The 24,118-nt window shown below is 47.4% G+C and overlaps 1 protein-coding gene and 1 pseudogene across 8 annotated transcripts in view; both read left to right on the plus strand.

The window, feature by feature from the left end:
• Positions 1-24,118, plus strand: part of COBL (cordon-bleu WH2 repeat protein) — a 289,353-nt gene that overhangs the window by 35,700 nt on the left and 229,535 nt on the right. The gene's annotated exons all lie outside the window — the stretch shown is intronic.
• Positions 19,368-19,939, plus strand: LOC105722092 (ribosomal protein uL30-like; annotated as a pseudogene).

A 24,118-nucleotide genomic window follows, 5' to 3' on the forward strand; every position in this document is an offset into this window, starting at 1 on the left:
GAAGAGCATTTCCCCGGCCGCCTGCCGCCTGCTGCGTGGGTGCTGCGATTAGTCACAGTGTGCCGTGTGCTGAGCGTGTTTAGTAGTTTTGCTCTCCCTGTAATTGACAATTATCTCCAAATTGAAATCATCTGGAAAAGCAGATGTCACACATTGGGGAATTTTAATTTTCTTGTTCTCTAGATGATCGCTGTCATTTTCATATTGTTATAAAGTTTGCTGTTGTTTTTGCTTTTGGTAGAAGCGCACATGAAGGCACTGGTCTATCACCATGTAGATTTGGAGTCTTGAGTCTCCTGTCTAAGAAGTCACTGCCCCTCAGTGGGTACAGTGGCTCATGCCTGTAATCCCAGCACTTTGGGAAGCTGAGGAGGGTGGATCACCTGAGGTCAAGAGTTTAAGAGCAGCCTGGCTAATGTGGTGAAACCCCGTCTCTACTAAAAATGCAAAATTAGCTGGGCATGGTGGTATATGCCTATAATCCCAGCTGCTCTGGAGGCTGAGGCAGGAGAATCGCTTACAACCCGGGAGGCGGAGGTTGCAGTGAGCCGAGACCCCCGCTATTGCACTCCAGCCTGGGCGACAGAGCAAGACACTGTTTTTTTTTAAATAAAGAACCTGTCTAAATATAGCACGCCTGTCTCCCTGGGCGGCTGGGAGGAGGGGCCTGCATGACCGTAGATGGGGGTGCCCTGTCCACCTGGCTCTGGGCTCCCACTGAGCATGCTCTTCCTCAGGACGGCTTCTCAATTCAGCTAATCTCCGGATCAGATTCACCCTGTTTGGTGTGTGTGTGTGTGTGGGAGTCTCTGTGAATGTGGAGCTTCTAAATTTATTTATCATTTGATACGGGTATTGCGTTCTAGTATTTGCAGAGCTGGCACTCAAGGCTGGCCACTATGTTTTTAGTTCAGAGATATGATTGTATTTGAGACGTCCCCAGGCGCCAGCTGCTGATTTGATGTGTCTCTCTGCTGCACTTCACGCAGGCACAGAGAAGAGATCAGTAAATAATGAAATGGATCTACGCTGTGATGTTGACAAATATGTCCCCTCTCACTTCCTGGTTCCTCAGAGGCAGCTTGAGAATACTGCTGGGTGTTCAGAAAGTATTTAGAGACTCCGGGCTGCAAGTGACATTACCTGTCTGCCCGTCTGCTGTGTCTCGGGAGAGTTCTTACTGGGCCGTGTGCTCCCTGCTTTCACAGTGCTGTGCCGTGCTGGATCCCTGCCATGACATGTAGGGGCGGCGTTGTTTCCACCTCCCTATCTGTCGGTGGAGAAACTGCAGTGGGCAGGGAGTTCCGCCCTTGGATCTCTCTAGCGGTCTGTCCATCCCGGCTTCTAGCTCCCCATCCAGCTTGCTATTTGTTAGTATTTACATACATGCCGTGAATTAGCCCAAAGTCAGGTGGGCAGGATGAGGGCACCGGCTCTTGTTGCCTGTGAGCTGAAATCAGACAGAAACCATCTCATCATCGGTGTGTGCTCAATAGTCCTGTCTCCAATTTTTAAAGATAGATTTTTTAACTTTTTATTTTGGAATAATAGAATTCCCACATCGTCTTCACCTAGTTGCCACAGATGTTGACGGGTGCGTTTGTTCTGTTCTCTCTCTCCTTCCCTCACATGCACGTGGATGTATTCACATGTGTGCACACACACGCACATACACACACATGCACACACACATACATTCCTCTCTCAGAGCAAGGCACACATATTCATGAGCTTGCCCTCAGGCTTCTGTGAGAGCAGACCTAGCCCATTTTGACTTAGTCGGACATTGGCTTGGGTCCCTGTGCATGTGTGTCCTGATGGAAGCAGGGAAGGCCTTGTCCTGTGCTTGGCACTGAGCATCCCTGGCCTGGCTCTGGGAAGGATGCCCGGCCTGTGGTCCGGCCCTCCAGGTACAGCTTTGGCAGAGGTTGATGATGGAGCCTCAGTGGAGCTGGTGTGAGGATGGGAGGGCTGTAGTCTTGCGTCCTGGCCCTCACCATCTGTGTGTTTGCTGCTTCCAGATGCATCTCCTTTTCTGTGGTGCCCTCTCCTACATAACACAACTTTTACCTGGTCAAATCTTATGAGCCTCAGCTGATTCCTCTGCCTTGTATGGTAAAAGCCACCTCTGAACCCTTCCCTTTCTGGCATCAGGCACCCGTAAGGGCCAGCCAACACCAGCATCCAGCTTTCCAGAATGCCCTTGGGTTTTCCTCCTGCTCCTGGAGGTGTCTTCCTTCTTACCTGCCTGCTCACTGTGCAAGGCCCGCTCACATCTCCCCTCTGCCCCACACAGCCGCAGCTCCCAGCCCACCCATCTCAGCACTGGCAGTGTTTACTGCAGGGAGTGGCTTGTGTCTGTGTCCCCTTTCATCCTCCATTCTTTGTGCACATCCTGGCGGGTTGGAGGTGTTCCTTAAAGCTTGTGGAAGGTTTGAACGATAAATGACAAGGACTGGTGTTAGCAAGTGGGAAGGAAAGGCTGGAAAAGCAAGAAAGCCCACAGTGGAGAGGGCCTGCAGCAGGCAAGGCCACCTGCGTGCAGTCCCTAAGTGTGGCCCGTCCCTGTCCTGAGGAGCTTCCACAGGGTGACTCCTTTCCTAGAAGCTCGGGTCACATTCACCTTTCCCAGAAGGAACCCCAGGGCAGGGCTCCCAGTAAGCCACAGCAGGACCCACATTCCATAGCTCCTTACTGCCACGACAGTCCTCAGCATCTCTGGAACAATTACTCATGGATTAAGGAATGTCTGAGCACAGCTTCAAAGTGTGCTCTGCATGAGTGTTGTCACCCAGCCCAGATCTGTGAATACCAATTAAAATGGATTCCTTAGGATCCAGGAGTTACTGGAAACAAAAGAAATGGCATGGTCCCAGAGCCTAAGTGCACAGCCTCATTTATGAGCCTGTTTCTTCAAAGGATTCTTCCCCCAGTGTTTATCGCAGTTGCCTTTGTTTGGAAAAGCCAAAGGGCGTTTGTAGGAAAAAGGACAAGGCTCCTTTCCATTGAAGAGTAAATATAAGGAAGATAAGGGCTTTTTTATTAAAACAGACATCACACAACCTAGCAGAGCAGGTCAGAGGAGAAGAAAACAAGCAGGGCAGAGAGGGGCCAAAGCCCCTGGTCAGGCTGTGGAAACGTCCCCTGGTCAGGCTGTGAAAACATTCCCATCAGTCAGCATGGAGACGGGGCCTTGACTTTCCACCACGAGGAGAAGGTGGAATCTCCAGCCTTCTGAGTGCACTGTGTTTTCACCTTTGTTGGGACAGGCCTGCTGGGTGGGCTGCTTGCGGGGCTCACGAGCACTCGTGGTGGCTGGTGGTGGTGGTGATGGTGGCAGCTGATGCCAGTGATGGTGGTGGTAGTGGCAGGCGGAGCTGGAGCACACTGTTGCTGGGGGCACCTTGAGGGAGACTTGGGGGAGAACTCCCCACCCACTGATCTACTCTGCATGGGCAGTGGTGACCACACGTGGCTGTGGAGCCGGGACCTCAGAAGAGCCAGGCCCTGCGAGACATAACTGGAGGCTCTGGTTCCTCAACAATCAAAAACAAATCCTAATTGTAAAAAGAGAGTGCTGCACCTTGAGACAGGACTTTCTTCAATTTCACACAGCATTACTAGCAGAGGGGAAAAACCAGGAGGATGCAAAGAACTTGTGCCTCAAAATTTGGATACAAATTCAGCCTTGTTCTTGCCTCTCCCTCGGGTCCTTTGCAGGAGGTCAGCCTGAACACTGTGCAGCTGGCCCCTCCGCAGCCAGCCCTTGGGTCTCTCCCCTCCAGCCTGCAGGGGTGACCCCTCTCTCTCATGTGCCTAGAGCAGAACAAACATGAGGCTGCTTCGTGTGTATCCCTCACCTGTCCTGAGCCTCCCATTTTCTTCAGCCTTGCCTTGGTTGCTTCTCAGTGCTCTGTCTCCCTGGAAGATAAGGGGGTTCAAGCAGCAAAGAGTCGAAATGCACGGTCAGATGATTTGTATTTTAATTTGTTAAAATTGGTGTTTTCCACTTCAGGCAAAGCCATGTACGTAAAAATCCAGACCTAAAAATCAAGTCAAATGATTTCTGTCAGAGAATTTTTTTTACTAAAAGTATCTCAGATTCCCAAATGCTGATCTTCTATCTTAAATTTTAAAACATGACTGGTTTACAAAAATTAAGACTTACACTGGTGTTTTCTAGAATACATCTGTTCTACAAGGCATGGCATCCCTGAACTTGGAGTTTTTATATGAAAGTCAGTTGCTGAATGAAAATCCTCCACTGCACAAATAGGAAAGGACATTTTGAGCCTCGCACAAAACTGTGCTTGATGATGGGTAGAGTATTTCAGTGGAGCTGTTGGGGCTCAGCCTTCCATAGTAAAGTCACTGCATCTTTGAAAAACTGGTCTTCTCTGCCCAGTGCCAGATATCCACTCTGTGTGTTCTTTCCTTCCTTCATGGATAATGGATGGTCAGCTTGGCTGGTTGGTTTGAAAGCAAAGCGGCTGGGCGCGGTGGCTCATGCCTGTAATCCCAGCACTTTGGGAGGCCGAGGTGGGTGGATCACGAGGTCAAGAGATCGAGACTGTCCTGCCCAACATGGTGAAACCCCGTCTCCACTAAAAATAGAAAAATTAGCTTGGCGTGGTGGCGTGCACCTGTAGTCCCAGCTACTTGGGAGGCTGAGGCAGGAGAATTGCTTGAACCTGGGAGGTGGAGGTTGTAGTGAGCTGAGATTGCACCACTGCACTCCAGCCTAGCGCCTGGCGACGGAGCGAGACTGTCTCAAAAAAAGAAAGAAAGAAAGCAAAGACGAAGTGGAATGCAGTCAGGAGCCCGTTGTGTCGATGGGGCAGGCAGTTAAAGAGGAGCTCACCTAGAGCTGCCGCAGGACCATGCCGGGGAGGACACGTTCAAGATTGTGGCAGTGGTACAGTCAGCACTGGGGGACAACGGGCAGAGGGCTACTCTTCTCTTGAGAGCAGGGAGGGTTGTGTGCACTGTGTTTGGGAGGGAAGGCATTGGTTACAGCAAGGCTGGGTGTGTTTGAAGTGCTGTGTGTGGACAGTGCCGGGAGTGAAGCGGGAGGCGGCCCATGCGATGCATGGCTGGCAGCTGCAGCTCCGGTGCTGGCGAAGGGGGGCAAGCGCCCCGCTCAAGGCACGGACTGGGGGCAGCTGTGAGTGCGCTGGCTGTTGAGGCTTCGATCTCCTGTGATCTAAGGAGAGCATTACAGGGAAGGAAGGAGAGCCCAAAACAGATCACTGAGGAAGATCACATTTGATGCGTGAGGGGGACCCAGCTCCTCCAGGAGGTATTGGTGTCACCAGAGAAAAGAGCACGGGGTCCATGGACTGCGGCAGTTCGATGGCACTTTAAAATATAAACACTTAAAATAGGTTTTATAAGGTGTTGGCATTCCCAGACCACTGAAGTGTTTAAGTATTTTGGGAATTGTACTTAATTATTGAACAATTTAGGCAAGTTAGCTATTTTCAAATAGGTAAAATTAGTTTGTCTCTCTGGTAGAACTTGTTATTCATTTTTAGAATCTTGAGTTTTAAATGCCAGATAGATCCAGCTGCTATAAATATGCTGCAGATGTAGCTGCCCAGTCACTTAGACAGGCAAGAGCTGATTATTGAGGGGGCACTTTTCAGTCTAACAGCAGAAGCAAGTGTCACAAGGTAAGTCAGCTTCAAGTCTTCATCCCCCGATGTCAGTGATGATTTCCTTAGGAATGTCACTGCAGATATGGGCTTGTTTGTTTTTGTTTTCTTTTGGTAAATGAGGAATTTTAGATAGTGGTAGCTGCTGTTTGCACTACATACCTTTGTAACAAGCCAGAATATACATTACAAATTCACGGCTGGGCCCAGTGGCTCATGCCTGTAATCCCAGCACTTTGGGAGGTGGAGGCAGGCAGATCACTTGAGGTCAGTAGTTCTAGACCAGCCAGGTCAACATGATAAAACCCTGTCTCTACTAAAAATACAAAAATTAGCCAGGTGTGGGAATGCATGCCTGTAATCCCAGCTACTAGGGAGGCTGAGGCAGGAGAATTGCTTGAATCCAGGGAGTGGAGGTTGCAGTGAGCTGAGATCGTGCTACTGTACTCTGGCCTGGACGACAGAGCGAGAGTCTGTCTCAAAAAAAAAAAATTCACAAAATGTGCACCTTAGTATTTTGAGGCAACTTTTCTTTTCTTTTTTCCTTTTTTTTGAGGCAGAGTCTCACTCTGTCACCCAGGCTGGAGTGGAGTGGCACGATCTCGGCTCACTGCAACCTCTGTCTCTTGGGTTCAAGCGATTCTCCTGCCTCAGCCTACTGAGTAGGTGGGATTACAGGCATGCACCACCATGCCTGTCTAATTTTTGTATTTTTAGTGGAGATGGGGTTGTGCCATGTTGGCCAGGCTGGTCTTGAACTCCTGACCTCAAGTGATCTGCCTGCCTCGGCCTCCCAAAGTGCTAGGATTACAGGTGTGAGCCACCACGACCGACCTTGAGGTGATGTTTCAATGGCCTGTTATTTGACTTTCATTCCTAAAGAAGAGAATGTCGTTTTTGTTGTTGTCTTTGGTATTGTTTCATAGATTAAAAACTCAAACATAAAGGGGGAGAAATGACTGGGCCTCTATAATACTAGCTTGTCTTTACCTGCAGGCAAGAGCAGAACTGTGACCCTAGAGTCTCAGCCCACTGGCTTGTCTTGGGCTTTAATTCAGACATGTGGAGACTCCCAAAGTGCAGGCTTTGGTGTGAAAAGGCCAGAAAAACATCATCTGGGCAAATGCCTCAGGCCCTGTGTGTCCAACTTGTGCATTCCCTTGCCTCTTTGAGTGTTTTAGAGGTCTGAGCACAATTTCACTGATATTTTCAGATCTAGATTGGAACTTGGAAGAGCCGTGGATTAGTCTTTCCTGAGCGTACATGTTCTTAATAATCTCAATTTTCTTTTTTAAAGCCCCAAATTGACTTGATTTTTTTCTTGCGTCACCCATGGTGGAGTGTTAAATAGGGAGATAAATATTGATGATTCTTCTAATTTTAACTATTTTGTAGTTCTGGCTTCCCTGGAGTGAAAATAATAGAGTAGTTGATGAGGATGCCGTCTTGGAATCAGACTGCCTGGGATGAAACATACACTATGAGTTGTGAGACCTTGCCAGGTTACTAAAACCCAAGCTCAATTTTGTCATTTGCGAAATGGGGATAAAATCTAGCCTGCTGAAAAACATCAGACGTTGAGTGGGGCGTACTTACATGAAACAACAGGGAGCAGAGGGAACTGAAGCTCTCAATAGCAGAAACCATTTATGTGTCCTGACTGGCACTGATGATCACTCACTGAGTTAAATGAGTGAGTTTAAAATGTTAAATGCTTAAAAAATATGCATTTATATGTATTCAGCAATATTTTGATAGAGGGCCATGTCTAGAATTCACTGTTTCAGTTTGTTTATATATGTATGTATGTATGTATATATTTTGAGACAGTCTTGCTGTCACCCAGACTGTCGTGCAGTGTCACCATCTTGGCTCACTGCAGCCTCTGCCTCCCAGGTTCAAGTGATTCTCCCGCATCAGCCTCCCGAGTAGCTGGGACTACAGGCGGACACTACCACGCCTGGATAATTTTTGTATTTTTCATACAGATGGGATTTCACCATCTTGGCCAGGCTGGTCTAGAACTCGTGACGTCAAGTCTCCTGAACTCTTGCCTCGGTCTCCCACAGTGCTGAGATTACAAGCGTGGGCCACTGCATCTAGCTGGTGTCCGTTTCTTTAAAGCCAACTAAGAGCGTACAAATAATTCTGATTAAAATCTAAGTGAAGAATCATGGAACTGATAACATTTTTTCCCTCCTCAGTCTTTTTCAGTTGTCTCTCCATCACCTAAGTAAACTTTTTTCCATTTACTCTTTTTTTTAAGCAACTCACCTTAGTTTTTCTTAAACATTTAATATAAAGTTTTGTGAGAATCATGCTCTGCTTTCTCTGTGCACCCATTACCTTCTGGAAAATTAACCAGTGGGATTAAAGCAGTTAACTATGGCTGGCATAAGCAGTTTGGAGATAGTTCAGTCGCCTCCTAGTGAGAATATCCCCAAACTGGTGGGAACAGAAATGATGGGGCTTACTAAGGAGTAGCCCACCAGCTCCAAGGACCAGCCAGTGGGTTTTACAGAAAGCAATGAGGAAAGCATGGAGTGAAGTGCTACATTGAGCAGGAGTCGGTCTAGGCCCAGGTTCAGGAGATCAGGGTGTGCCCTGCAAGCTTTCCTGCTTTATCCTGCGGGTTAGGAGTCAGCAGATAGTTTCAGCTTTGCGGTCTCTGTGTCTCTGGTGATGACTCAACCCTGCCATTATATGGAGACAGCAGTCACGGGCAGATGACGCACACTGAGGCTGGTGAGACGATGCACAGACTCCCCAGCGTGGAGATGCACCAGGCCTGGTGGCCCATCCTAAGTGTTCCTGGGAGTAGCAGGGCCTATGTGGACCCTAAAGGATTAAGAGGACTCAGGATGATGCAGAGGACGAAGACTGGCCTGTCCACACTCTTTAGCTTATGAGCTCTGTACTCTCTCTATAGGAATAATTAAATTGAACAAAAACAAGTGTATAGTTCAGTACTATGTGCTGGGAACAAATATACATGATTGTAGGTTTCTAAAATCTGATTTCTTGGTTTTGTTTTTGTTTTAGTTGAATAATAACATGTATTTTAGGCACATAGTAATTATTGAGTAAATTACCATCAAGTTAATTTTGACAAAAAAGACCTTCGAGTCTTTCAGAGCTCTTTTTTTTTTTTTTTTAAAGACGGGGTTTCACCATGTTGGTCAGGCTGGTCTTGAACTCCCAACCTCAGGTGATCCGCCCGCCTTGGCCTCCAAAGTGCTTGGATTACAGGCGTGAGCCACCACGCCCAGCGTCAGAGCTCTTTTTGCATAACTTTAGTTTTCATATTTATTCTTTTCCCTTTTAGCACCTCTGTTTTCTCTAGAAATATTCTGCCTTTAAACTCCAATCTCAAGGTAGCATCTGATGATGGTGATTAAATTTATGTTATCTCTCCCAGGAGTATTTGTATTTGTATTATCTGCTTATCCAGTGAAAATCATTGTCTCTTTTAAAAATGACTTAAGTGTAAGAAGCCAGATGTTTTTGTCTTCTGCCAAAATTCACCCTACATTCCCTTACCCTGTCTTCCCCACGAGGCTCCTGAGAACAGTGCCTGGCACGTAGTAGGCACATCATAAATATGTGAATGAATGAGCTTATTGAGGAAATTCAGGACTCTAACCAAGAATTTGCATCTTTGGAGGCGATCTTGTTTTGAAGTCTTTCTTGAATGGAACTACCGCTATTCAGCACCTCAGAGCCAGTATTGGCTCTGAATTTTGCTATGTTTGGGCCATATAAAGAAATCTTTCTAAATGTCTTCTAATCCCCTCTTAAAAGGGTGCATTTCATTTTGCACCAGCCAAGGCCTATGTGCTCAGACAGGTGTCCAGATTCAGCTCCCGTCACAGGTTATGCCTGGCAAAAGTGCTTATGCGACAACACAGGTGCTTTAGAGCCCAAGTCCATTTCAGGGCATATAAATAGACTGCGGATGGAAACGTGTCCATTGGGAACTTTTCAGAGTCTCTGTATTTTCTTAACTTGCTGACCTGATGAAGTTCAGCCAGAGGGGAGGAGAAGAGTGCACAGGCAGGGTGTTTCTCCCTGTATGGGGACAGCCGCCAGCTGACTTGGGATTTTCTCTGGTGCTTTCTCCTGCCACGTCCTCAGTCAGGGAGACAGAGCACCTCTTGTCTCTTGACCAGGAATCCTTGGATGGATAGCGTTGGTGTAACTGTGAACATCAGTTTTCTAATTGAGGCTGAGCAAACTGATAGAGTCTGTAAAGAACTTGTAGAAGAGCAGTTACCCTCTTCTCATTCTGGCCTTCATGAAATAAAGGATCATTATGGCCGTGGCATTTGCTGTCCTCTGGTTTAAGCTGAGTCTTGTGTGTTTATCCTGAAGCAGCCATGGGCAAAAAGAGCAGTGATCAGAGGAGGAGCGGGGCTGTGACATGGAGGCCACGCTCCTGAGCACACCTCTGCCCCCTACGTCCTGCGGATGCGCCACCTAGACCTGCCTAGTGCCCAACTCTGGAGGTGAGGGATGCCGTGTGGAGGTGAGGGACGCCACGTGGCAGCTGCCTCTAGGCCCTGCGCCACTTACCAGCAGCATGGCATGCCCACTTCCCAGGTTTCAGGCTGCATTGAATCCAGGATTAGAAAAAAAAATAAATGTTAAACGGAGCATTGGTTTCGTGGTACTTTGAATTCTGATCTTCAGTCTCAACTTCTCAGAATCGTCAAATAGCTGTTCCTTGCATTCTGGCCAGATTTTATTGCTGCTCTATGTTGGGGAGAGAGGACAGAGTATGTTATTCTGTCTAAATGATTTGTCTGATAAAATCCATGTGCCTGTTATATTCCCATCTCCTCCTTTCCTGGGTCACTGGTGCATGATGTGACTTAGGACTCCACTGCTGTGCAGTCTTCTGTCCCATGTGTGGCTGCATCCTGGCTTATTCAGCCAGGCCCCTAAAGGAAGAACGTTTGTGCCATATCAGCCCTGGCACTGTGAGGACAGATCCCCAGCGCGTGGGCTTTTGCACCCGTCCTTCCTTCCCTGCAGTTTTTTTTCTTAATCTTTTTTTTAGTTGCATTTTAGGTTTTGGGGTACATGTGAAGAACATGCAAGATTGTTGCATAGATACACACGTGGCAGTGTGATTTGCTGCCTTCCTCCCCTTCACCTATATCTGGCATTTCTCCCCATGCTATCTCTCCCCAACTCCCCACCCCCTGCTGTCCCTCCCCTATTTCCCCCCAACAGACCCCAGTGTGTGGTACTCCCCTCCCTGTGTCCATGTGTTTCCATTGTTCAACACCCACCTATGAGTGAGAACATGCGGTGTTGGATTTTCTATTCTTGTGTCAGTTTGCTGAGAATGATGGTTTCCAGGTTCATCCATGTCCCTACAAAGGACGCGAACTCGTTTTTGATGGCTGCATAGTATTCCATGGTGTGTATGTGCCACATTTTCCCTGTCCAGTCTATCATCGATGGGCATTTGGGTTGGTTCTAGGTCTTTGCTATTGTAAACTGTGCTGCAATGAACATTCGTGTGCATGTGTCCTTATGGTAGAACGATTTATAATCCTCTGGATATATACCCAGTAATGGGATTGCTGGGTCAAATGGAATTTCTATTTCTAGGTCCTTGAGGAATCGCCACACTGCCTTCCCTGCAGTTTTGATTCAGCAGTTCTGAGGCTTGGGGGCTTTGATTTGGACACAGAAGCACCCCCCCACCCCCCACTGCCAGGAGTACTTGGTGACACAGCGGCTGTACAGAGCCTGCTGCAGCAGGTGGCTGGGTGCTAGTGCCTTCTGGCTGGCGTTGATCTCTCACCTTCGCTTCCCTGGACTGCACTACCTGCTAAAGGACCAGCACAGTTCCAGCTGTGTGTTCTGGGGAGCCTGATTAAGACCCCTGTGTTGTTAATTCCTCATCTGCAAAAGAGAATTATTCTATGATCCACCTGCTTCGCAGGGCTGTGAGATCACATCCCTTAAACATATCTAATGCTGCCTCACACAGAGTAAATGCTCCGTAACTCTTCTGTTCTTCATTCATTGTCGTTACAGGAAGGGTGGTAGGAAAGACTTTTTGAGGAGGAATTAAGTGTTCAGTGAGTGGAAGTGTCCAGTGGTTGGGTAGTGGGGATGTTAGTGAAGGAACTTGAGAGTCCAGAGGGCAGAGCTTTGGCAGAGGCGATTTTTCCCATAGTGGATGGTTACCATGGGGCAGGGTGCAGTGATTGCATTTTCCTTGTAGATGTATTACTGGGAATATTGATTTATTCCAGTCCTGGTTCTGTTGTAACAGAACCTGGTTACATATTTGCCCGGGGGTGGTGGCTCATGCTTGTAATTCTAGCACTTTGGGAGGACGAGGTGGGCAGATCACTTGTGGTCATGAGTTTGAGACCAGCCTGGGCAAGATGGTGAAACCCGGTCTCTACTAAAAATACAAAACTTAGCCGGGTGTGGTGGCGGGTGCCTGTAATCCCAGCTAATTGGAGGCTGAGGCACGAGAATCCCTTGAACCCAGGAGGCGGAGGCTGCAGTGAGCTGAGATCCCGCTACTGCACTCTAGCCTGGGAGACAGAGTGAGACTGTCTCAAAGACAAACAAAAACAAAGTTCTTTTTTTGTGTAATTTCTGTAGTGTTCTCAATATACTAGTAACATATATAATATATTCTTAATATACTAGTAATATATGCATAGTGTACAAATAAATGAATGTACGAAAATGGAAGTAGAGGCCTCAAGTCTTTGCGGATGGGGCTGTGCTGTGGAGGTTCTCCTGAGCCCCTGCTGCCCCGCACAGGTGGCTGTGAGTCAGGGCCTGTGCTGGTTTTGTTCTGGCTCATCTGTGTGTGTCAGAGGCCCTGACATTCCTCAGGCTGACGTGCATGCCTGTGTAGAGGAAAATCTTGCATGAAGTGTTTTACAGCAGGGGGTTGGGAAAGGGCACCAGGTTTGGCATTGTTAAAAATGTAGAAATCACAAGGGTTTCCGATTTTTATTTGCTGAAAAATCAAATTTAAGTAAATGAGATACTTATTTTTGTTTGAGGTATTTCTTCCAACATTGGGCTTCACGTGGCCTCTGTATTCATGTGGTGGGTGAGTGGTGGTGAGTGGAGATTTCTAAAAACTGGGAGGATGTCTTTGACACCTTTTGGGTTTGTCGCAAAGCCCTCTGGAAATCCTGACCATGATATAAAGTCATATGCTTTTTATTTGCGATCATATGTTATTAAGAAGCAGGGGGCATTGATGTTGAAATGTAAGTTAATAGGGAATATGAAAATGGGACTCATTTTGCAAATTCACCCTGGGACTTATCCCAGGGCAACTGAATTGGGTTATCTCAACAAAAATATTAGATTTCTTGGTCTAGGTGTCCACAGCACTCAAAAATCATGTTGGAAAAAAACTGTGTCGGAGTGCTTGTGTCTTAAGTTCCTTTCCTTCCTTCCATTTTGGGAAATAGGGACAGCCCTTACACAGCTGTGTTATTTGTGTAGAAGTACTTGCAAGCAGCAGCTGGAAAAGCCATTTCTCACTTTGTCATTTTAAGTAACAATCAGTTGATCTTTCTTGTTTGTTTGTTTTGAGACAGTCTCGCCCTGTCGCCCAGGCTGGAGTGCAGTGGCGCCATCTTGGGTCACTGCAACCTCCACCTCCCAGGTTCAAGCAATTCTCCTGCCTCAGCCTCCTGAGTAGCTGGGATTACAGGTATGCACTACCACGCAGAGCTAATTTTGTATTTTTAGTAGAGACAGGGTTTCTCCATGTTGGTCAGGCTGGTCTTGAACTCCTGACTTCAGGTGATCCGCCTACCGCAGCCTCCCAAAGTGCTGGGATTACAGGTGTGAGCCACCGTACCTGGCAATCAGTTGATCTTTAAAGCAAAACTAAAAAGTCAGAAATTCAGTTAATAGCAGCTTTTGCCTATAAAACAGTTAGATTTCAAAATACATTTTACTGTATATTTACAGAAGATGAAATAATTTACTGTTTTGTAATGAATTTGCCCACATATATGATTGTTTCTTACAAAACTAAAATGTTTTAACGGTGTGTATCACTACTTAAAACATCAAAATTTGTCTTTCTGTGTAATGAATATTATTAAATATTATGTTAATCCTGGGGGCTTTTAAGGTTTTATATTACTGTGAAAGGAATTGTGAGTTGAAAACAATGGTAGGGAAACATTGATCCACTGGATGACATCTGGCTGTAACTTTTGTCATAAATTCAGAGGTGTAATGGAAATTGCACATGGCTGTTTCTTTAGAATGTGAGTGATGTACATCTTCTTATGTGGCAAAACATCTGCCAGTCCACGTGACAGTTGGTCCACGTGGACTTTGAGCCTGTCATAGATAGAAGCCTGAGAGCCAGGGCAGGGAGGGAGGGTTGCAGAGGAACAGTCACAGGCCGCCCTGGCAGGGACGGGTGTGGGGAGAAGCTGGTCCTCCCATCTGCCCCTTCTTCCCCTCTGGGCACCTCAGGTGTCTTGTCATCCAGGGTTCTCTCTTGGTCAGGGTTCTGCGGGTGGCTCTGGCTGAGGGGCATGCCCTCCCTTTCACTGTCCTCCATGCACATGTGTTTTGGATCTTTGGACTGAGATAAGTTCTGTTCCCAGGGCTACAAACAACCTGCCGTACTTCTCCCTGTGACTTTGCTAGAGCAGAGGTGAAACCCGCCCCCATCCAGCCTGGAGAGCCTTCTGCCCTAAACCTGGTGGTGGTTTGCCTGGTGGGTGTGGCCGGGTATGCTGGGGTCAGCGGCTGGGGAACAGCCCCTGCCCTGGGTTTCTCTGGAACTCAGTTCTTCTGGTTCTCCCCTCTCCAGACCTATTTAACTCCCAACCCCAACTCGCTTTCCCAGATCTCTGAGAGCAGGTGTGGATGCAGATGCGGCCCCAGCCTTGCAAAGCTGCGGTGAGGCTGAAACAGATGAGCACGCGGTTGTTAAAGGACTGGGAGCACACACAGAGAGGGGTAAGAAATGCCCCAAGGTTCTGCTATGTGAACTTCCTTGAGTGGGGCATCAGAAGTGATAATGCTGGTTTTCGGGCGTCAGGCTGCTGTCACATGCCTCTTCAGGAGGCCTTCACATTGGAAACATGAGCATGAGTGACCTACTGAGGGCCAGAGGCCTCTGGGCATTCTGGGACAAGAAGGAAGTTGTGTTTGACATCTAAGGCCTCTTCCAGTCCCACAGTTTAAAATGGCATACATTTATGGGATATTTCCTATGGATATGAAATGTAATTTCATATGCATTCATGTATGAGAGAGAACAAGGTACTGAACCTTTGGTGTACACTTCAACATGGTGTATTTTCTTCATCCTGTACTCCACTCGCCCTACCTCAGCTAGTGTGTTTTCATGTTACCAAAGTACATTTAAAAGCATTTAGTTCATTTTCCTTCAAATGTTAGGGGTTGCTGTTTTATTTTTTTTTTTTTTGAGATGGAGTCTCGCCCTGTCGCCCAGGCTGGTATGCAATGGCACAATCTCAGCTCACTGCAACCTCCACCTTCTGGGTTCAAGAAGTTCTCCTGCCTCTGCCTCAGCTTCATGAGTAGCTAGGATTACAGGGGTGCACCACCATGCCTGGCTAATTTTTGTATTTTTAGTAGAGACAGGGTTTTGCCATGTTGGCCAGGCTGGTCTCGAACTCCTGACCTCAGGTGATCCACCCACCTTGGCCTTCCAAAGTACTAGGATTATAGGTGTGAGCCATTACACCCGGCCAGGGGTTGTTTTTTGATTATATTTTGTTTTGCAATCATGTAATACGTCTAAGTATTACATAGAGGTGTCCCCACTCTCTGTGCTCGGTGTGGCTGCATCCTGGCTTATTCAGCCAGGCCCATAAAGGAAGAACGTTTGAGCCACCTGTGCCCTGGCACTGTGAGGACAGATCCCCAGCGTGTGGGCTTTTGCACCCGTCCTTCCTTCCCTCCAGTTTTGATCCAGCAGTTCTGAGGCTTGGGGGCTGCAGTTTGGACACAGAAGCATCTCACGGGGACTAAGCTCAGACAGACCTGGGCTGGTGTCCTGGCTCTCTTCGTCACTAGTTTTCTTGTCTTTCAACAGCTACATAATCTAGGTTTCAGTTTCATCTTCTGTAAAAGTGGGGTAACGGCACCTCCCTTGTGAGCTGTCATGTAAACTAGTTGAGACACTCAGAACGTACCCTGGTGCCAGACTCATGGTTAGCGTTCCATCAACTTTAGTTGTCTCCTGTCCTCATTTGAAGTGGAGATCATACTCCTTATCCTTATGTCAACTGTTTTGGTATAGGAATCATGTCAAAATATTTGGTAGTTGCCAAGAAAGTGTTCGGTGACATAAAAATTGTGTCATTATCGGCAGCACAATCCAATAAAACCAGTCTGGCTGGTTCTCTCTCCCAGGCCTTGCTGGGCAGCCCTTGAACTTTCAGCTGGTGCTGAAACCAGTGAGCGGGACAGCCCCGCCTGGGAGCTCTTCATTCTCACAGGTACTAAAGCTTTATCTTAAAGCATTCAGGTGTGGGCTCCATAATTCCCCACCCAAGCGGGGACCTCCATCCACCGTGTGAAAAAAAAAAAAAAGAGGTTTTTATTCTTTTTTATTGTCTTGGTTTGTGGCTCAGGCCCTTGCCAGCACTTTCCAGGGCTCCTGCAATGCTCTTCTGATTTCCTTCCTCTGGCCTCCTACTTCCCCATATTGCTGCCAAAAGCGATTTGGGAAACATATCCCTCTGACTGTTTATCTTCCTGCTTAAAACAATCCGTTTGCTCCCTCCTGGTCACACGTGGGAGTGCATGAGCGTGAGACTTCGTGGGCCCTCCCCAGCCCTCCCGACCCGTGTGCTGTCACCCACAGAAGCCTGGGGCTGGAGGGTGGGTGTCTCTTGTGCCTTTCCCCAGTGCAGCATAGATGACAGATGCTGTTCACAGACAGGGCCACCCTCTGGGCTTGGGGGGGCTTCCGGTGAGCTGGGGAGCTCCCAACTCCACACACCACTTTGCTATTGATGAGAAAGTGGCTGGCGACACCTCCGTGTCTCCTGACACCATGTCAGGGGCTCCACTGAGGTCAGTTCCACCCGCCGTGGTGTGGAGATGAGGCTTGTCTGTGCCTGATCTTGCTCAGCTCACCTGCTGGTCACTGACTCCTTTTTCCTGATGCAGCCCAGGGCTTCTGCGGGTTCCCAGGCCCCTGGGAAGGAGGGTCTGGCTGACTCTGGGCCCTGCCCCGCCTCCTGCTGGGGGTTGCTGGTGGGAGGCTGGCAGTGAGGGATGGACAGCTTCTTCATTATTGCCTTCTTCATCCTTGTTTCTGGCACTCACTCCACAGCCACTGAGGCTGCCTTGGGACCGACTCCCCGGCCCCTGGTTCGTGCTTTAGTACTGGCATGTCTTCACACACATCTGTCATGTGGATCACTTTGCTTCTTTGCCCCAGATGTCCACGTGATGGTGACTGTGTGGTGAATGTTGCTGTCAGCGCTCTGTTGGTTCACAGACGTGGCGACTTGGTGTGTCTGTCATGATTTCCCGGTGCAGCCTTCCTGTGCGCTCCTGCTGGCCATCCGGACCGGGCCATTTTCCCTGAGGGTCTCAGACCCAGTCCTGAGTCGCAAGGGTCCTTTCCCACGGCCACCTCACTGTGGAACTGACGGTCTGGTCCTGTTGCCTTCCTCTCTTCAGCTTCTGACTCTGACATTTTTTCTTCCAGAAACTTCCTTTTCTGGCCTTCTCAGCCAAGGGCTCCCTCCTCACTTTCCTGTCACCTCCTAGGGCTCCTTTTGCCCCTCCTCTGCCCCTGCTTGAGACATCAGGGTTCCCAGGTGTGCTTCTCTTCTGCACCTCTTCTTCTGCCTTGCGTTCTTCTCGAGGATGTGGCCTCCCAGGGCTGAGACTCCACTTTGGCTCTGTGCTTGGAGCCTGGCAGGAGAACTGCCGCTGGCCGGCTGCGTTCTCCCTACGCCATCAGCACAGGCCCAGCCCTCTCCAGCTCCATCCCAGCCCCTCTCCCAAGCAGCTTGGGACTTGCCTGCCCAGAGGGTGCTTCACAGAGCCTGGAACTCAGCATTCCTCAGGCTACCTTCTTTTACCACCTCCAGGCCCCTACCATTGGGCTCGGTGCACGGGCCGGCAATCCTCCCTGTCAGACAAGGAGGACGGCACCTCGGACTCCTCCATTCCCTGGTGCTTCAGCTCTCCACCAGCCATCTCATCATGCTGCTGTGTCTTAGCTCAGACGAAACCACCATCGGTGTTTTGTGTTTTGCAGTAGCTTTCAACTCTGGTCTCACCTTCATTCATTCATTGCACATTTAATTACTGTGGGCCTGCTACTCACCAGCGTTTTATGCCCTGGGAAAATGGCCATGAATGTGATAGGTGAGGTCTCCCTGTAACTCTGATAGATTATGTTCTAGTTGGGGAGATAGAGAGTAAATAAATATAGAGTGTAATTTCAGGAAGTCATACTGAGTTCGAACAGAGTTGCAAGGGCTGCAGTTCGTTTTTTCTGAGATGGAGTCTTGCTCTGTTGCCCAGGCTGGAGTGCAGTGGTGCGATCTTGATTCACTGCAACCTCCGCCGCCCGGGTTCAAGTGATTCTCCTGCCTCAGCCTCCTGAGTAGCTGGGAGTACAGATGTGTGCCAGCCACCATGCTTGGCCAGGTGCTGCAGTTTTGGATGGGCTGTCAGGAGAGCTTCTTTGAGGAGCTTTTGCTGTACACAGACCTTAGTGAAGAGAGGAGTGAGCCATCTGCTGTGTACAGCAGCACGTGCACATCTCCTGCAGTGGGGCTGAGCCTGGCGTGCGTGAGCAGCAGGAAGGCAGGCAGTGTGGCTGGAGTAGCGAGGCTCTGGGGAGAGTGGCTGGAGGTGAAGCGGGAAAGACGGGCAGTGTGGATGGAGTGTGAAGGTTTATAAAATTCATGAGATGCCCTCAGAAGGTTTTGGGGAAAGGCAGGATGTGATCTGAGCCCATCCTCCTGATCCCTCCAGAGAAGTCATGGCTAAATGCAAGTGCGATCTTGTTATTGCCCTGCCTGGAGTCCTCCATGGGTTTCTGCCACCTCTGGGATAAGATCCAGGCTCTGCTGCCTAGTTGCTGCACCCTTTCACCGGCTGCCGTGCTGCACACTGTCAGCCCTCGGCTGTAGCTTACCTGTAATCCCGGTTCTTCACAGATCCCACAACCTTTCCCATCTTCTCCTGAAGAGACCCTTCCTGCTGTTAGACATGTCCTTATCCCACTCTGCAACGCTCAGCTCAAACAGTGCCTCAGGATTGTCCCCTCAGGCCACCACCCTCTTTCCTAGAAAGAGCATCTGCTCTTATCTGGAGCTCCACAAGCATTTTATATGAGCCTTTCTCGTGGCACAGGCCTCCGTGTCTTGTGTTTATCTGTGTTTCCTACCAGCGGTGGACTTCCATCAGGGAGGGATCCTGTCATCCTCATTTGTGGATGTTCAGAATCTACCCCAGATACTGATCCATGGAAGATAAAGAGTAAATGTCTTTTCAGTGAATGAAAGAATGAATACAAGTTTATGTGATCTTTCTCCCTTTTGATTTTAATGCAAACTTTACATGTAGACAAGAGCCAGTTCATACTTTTAGATCTTTAAAAATGGCATGTGATCTTGATAGAGCGAGTGCTGTCTTCCTCATGTGGTGAGGTTGCGCTTGATCAGCAGCTGCAACACTAGAAAGATGATGGAGCAAGAGCAGAGAAAAATCCCTCTGGTTCCAGAAAACCTCCTGAAAGAGAGCAAGGCTTATCGAGCCCCCAAAGCCACCCAGGCAAAGCAGGCACTTTTGGCAAAGAAGGAGCAGAGGAAAGGAAAAGGGCTCAGGTTAAGCAACTGGAATCATTCCTGCATGATTCCTGGAGGCAGACACGTGACAAGGTGCGTCTCAGACGACTAGAAGTGAAATCTCATGCCTTGGAATTGCCTGGTTGACATGACATTCCTTGGCCTTTATTGTACATATAGAAAGGCTTGATGGCGTGAGTTTACTGGTGCAGAGAACCATGGCAAGACTTCGCCTAAAGAAGATTTTTAGTGGTGTCTTTGTAAAAGTCGACCCCAACCTAAAAATGCTGCATATAGTGGAACCTTATGTGACCTGGGGATTTCCAAATCTGAAGTCTGTCTGGAACTCATTTTGAAATGTGGACAAGCCAAGGTCAAGAATAAGACCATCCCTCTGACAGACAACACGGTGATGGAGGAGCACCTGGGGAAGTTTGGTGTCATTTGCTTGGAAGACCTCATTCATGAAATTGCCTTCCCAGGGCAGCATTTCAAGTGATTCTCCTGCCTCAGCCTCCCAAGTAGCTGGGATTACAGGTGCACGGCACCACGCCCAGCTAATTTTGTGTTTTTAGTAGAGACAGGATTTCACTATGTTGGTCAGGCTGGTCTTGAACTCCTGATCTCAAGTGATCCACATGCCTGAGCTTCCCAAAGTGCAGGGATTACAGGCATGAGCCACTGCTCTCAGCCGAGATTGGGTCACTCTTAAGAGTAACCTTGAGATTGGGAGGAAAGAGGAGACTGGTACTAATAGATGGAGACCTGATGGGAGCGATGAATGCCTGCTTAGGCCATGGTGCTATGCGTGAGTTACAGGCTTAAAGATGTTGAGTCACTAGAAACTGTATTGCTGCGGTCATTTAGATGGAAATGGGGAAGGAATAATATTAATAACTGATTTCAAAAAGGACTTAAAGATGTGAGTCATTTGTTTGCTGAAGAAATCTTAACGTTTTTTGAAATGACTTTTTATTGCTGTTATTACTCTTAGGTGCCAACTGCAGTAAATTTTTATGAATGCAGTAGAAGCACGTGTTTTTACTTTTAAGGGAATTTTTATCATGTATCTTCAAAGAAGATTATTTCCTGCTTTCTCTTTGAAAACCGGAAAGGAAGGGTCAAAGGAAAGACAGTAGGTTATGTTCATGCCAGGCACCTCTCATCGCAGTCCAGCTCCAAGGAAAAATTCCAGCGTTTTCTACATTGGCTGCCGCCTCGTCTGAAATCAGCACATTCCATGGAGGAAGGCGTCCTGCTTTGTTGCGTCTTCTCTCCTAGGGTTTAATGTTGGTAAATGGGTAACACACTTGTACAGGGCTCCCTAAGACTCCTGCAGTAATCAACCAAACCCAGTAACATAACTGAATCTGGAGATTCCTGGGCCTTGTTTCAGAAAAGACTTGAAAAAGAAAGGCACAAAAATAAATGTTCACTTGTCTTTGCCAAAAAAAAAATATATATATATATTTATATATGTATTTTATATATATATATGGTTTTAGCCATTCATTGAAGAGTTGTACACTTTAATAACATGTTCTTTTAATTTATTTAGGGTAGTCAATTATAACTGTCTTCATTAATTAAGTGTTGCTTCTAGTTATAAGAAAGTATATTTTGAAAAGAGCTATCTTATTTCCAGGAAAGTAATTTAAAAATTTGCCAACAAGTATACTATACTACAGGTAAATGAATAATACATTTTCTTGGTTACAACAAAAATACAAAGCGTCCTAAAGCTTAGCTTTAAAGTTTAATTTCATTAATCAAAACATTTCCTCATTGATTATCAATACCTCATTGCAGGTCTTACAGGAATAGATAGGGAAGATTTTATCAAAATTTATTTTTAGTGCTTTTGTTAATCTGTTTTTTTTAAAGATCAGATTACTAAACATTGAAATGGCTCTAGCGTACGAATAGTTTCTTTCATATTTTGTGTGATTAATGTCAAATATTAGCAATATTTTTAGAAAACATAATTTTAGCCAGGCACCATGGCTTATGTCTGTAATCCTGGGACTTTGAGAGTCTGAGGCAGGCAGATCACCTGAGGTCAGGTGATCGAGGAAACCTAATTTTAACTGAAATATTTTATGTGTACATCTAATAAAATGATATATATTTTCTTTATATATTGATTTATCTGTAAATATACATAATTCCAGAATAAGTAACTTGTTCTCAAATGAAAGGATATTCAACCTACACGTTAAAGTGTATAAGCCACCTTTCTTATGCAGAATCAGCCTTTGTGTATTGCTTAACAGTATTCTGGATATGCCAAATTAATTCCATGACTTATAAAATCTTGGTGGTGCTCGATACAGTTCAGTGTATGCATCCACTGTGTTCTGTTCCTGTACTTTCTTTAGATCTGCTATGTTTTATCCTCAATCAAGCCAAACCAGAAGAGTGGCATATTTGACTGCATTGTTTGGTCTCTGCATTTAATGAATTCTACTGAGTAGAGCCTTGGTGTGATACAGGTTGTATTCAGGGGAGAAGCAACTGTTGGAAAACTGTCTTATTTTTTGTTTTTTGCATGTTGTTAGGCATCTAATTTACTGTTGCATACCATGTGTTCAGCATGAGGGCTGCAGGACACTGGTTCTCTGGGGATCTGTCTTCTTTTATCTTGAGACATGGGAGCTTTGAATCTGGCTTTGCATCTTATCTTTGCCATGACCACTAGGCAGCTCAGAGCCTCGTTTTGCTACTGTGGTATGCAGGCTTTGCAACAACATACACTACACTTCCACTGGACTGGTTTAGTTTCTGGGCTTCCTCATTCCCTGTTAAATTCTTGTGCATATTTTATACAGTGTAATTAATGAGTAAGGAAAATTAGTGAAGGAATCCTTAACTCTGCTGTAAGGATGTACAATTCCTTGCAATTCTTTACAATGTGAAGATGTAAAAATTCCATGTCTAGGAAGAGTGGTATTATTCACTTTAAGCAGTAAGTCCGGGAAACAGCTGTCAGACAGGAAATATTTTTGAGTAAAACAATATAGTGAGGTAATAAAAATTCTCATTAGAGCACCTGTCATCGTTTAGCCAGTTGGTGACCTTCATCAAGTCTCACAACTTCTCCCGGCTTTCATTTCCTCACTGGTAAATGGTGGTAGTAACACTGGTCCTGCTTCTGCAGGGGATCCGTGAAGCCACGTGGCGTTTGCAGGAGTGCCCTGGACGTAGATCCCAGCAGTGGTGCTGCCCACGGGCATCTTCCACGGTGCTTGTCCACGAGATCCAAACTCCTGAGTGAAAATTCAGGCCCATGTGGGTGTGGTCATTGCCTCTTTGTTGTGTTCTGAAATTGGACACAGCCTGTGAGTTATTGTGTGCACTGAAAGGCTCCCGCAGTGGGCCCTCCTGACACACAAAGACTTGCTTGTGGCCCTGGGAGTCAGCTTTCCAAAGAGCCTGAGAGCAGAATGGCGGCAGCAGGGCTCCTGCAGGGAATTTCATGGCCCGACCTTTTGTGCCTCCACTCCAGTCCTTTATTTAGTGTGCTACAATATATATAGATTGAGAATGCTGATTTGTTCTTTGCCCGCTAAAGTACCCAGGGCAATATGATGAGGAGTCAATTTAAAGGATTGCTGTCTTGGGTGGGTCGCCTGGAAACACTCCCGCCTTTGTGCTTGGGCCTGATAGTGCAGCTGCTGCAACAGTGTGACATGGAATCCGGGGTCTCGGCTGAGCCACACAGCGTTCCAGGACACATTTCAGACATCCTTTAACCATGGATGTGTTAGAACAAGGAGTAAAAATAGACACCAAGCTTTTGGTGGAGAGATAACTATATGCTGGCCTGGGTCTCCAAGCCCCTGGTTGTGAGATCTGGCCATGCCATCAGGAACTGGGCTTCTCAAACTCTGCACAATCTAGGGGACATAGCAGGGGCTGGGCTGGAGTCTTGCCATTCAGCTGAGTGGCTGCATTGGGTGGGACAGCCTTCAGGGCCTGCACTCCTCCTGCATCAGCACACCACCTTGATGTGAGGTCATCGGAACCTCACCAGGTGACACCACCGAGCGCGTGGCTCACCGCAGCCCGTGATTCATCTTGAGTCTCCACTCTCCACCCTAAACCCTGTGGAGCCCTTGTTTTTGCCAGGAGGAAGTGATCTCAGCAGGAAACTTTCCTAGTCAAGCCACTGGTCATTGCTAGAAGATGCTCAGTCCCCTTCTTTGTTCTCTTTCATGGGTGTGCCCAGGCCTGGCCAAACTTCTGACCTTGTTCCTCCAGCCTCTCAGATACGCAGACCTGCCCTCATGGGATGGACATGATGCGGGAATGAAAGGCAGCTCGTCTGGCTGCAAATGAAGGCGGCCCTGGAGGATGCTATTCCACACTGTTATTCTAGTTTGGTCCCTAATAATTTTATAAAGGGGAGATATAGGAAAGGCTGCGTTGTGGCTGTGGATGAGTTTCCCAGACAATGAATCTTAAGAGTCACACAATGGGTTGGATGTGACTGTACAGCCATCAGTGTCTTGGCCAGCAGTGCCTCGTTTTATCCTCGTAACAGCTGAAGGAGGTAGCTAGGATTATTCTTCTCTTAATCACATCATGTGTTTTAAACGTTTATTTATAAGCAAGGGAAGGCTGCATATTCTACATAGCAGGGTCAGA

The sequence above is a fragment of the Aotus nancymaae genome, unplaced genomic scaffold (genome assembly GCF_030222135.1).
Source record: "Aotus nancymaae isolate 86718 unplaced genomic scaffold, 86718_ANA_hifiasm-v0.15.2.pri h1tg000065l, whole genome shotgun sequence".
In the NCBI taxonomy this organism is placed as follows: domain Eukaryota; kingdom Metazoa; phylum Chordata; class Mammalia; order Primates; family Aotidae; genus Aotus; species Aotus nancymaae.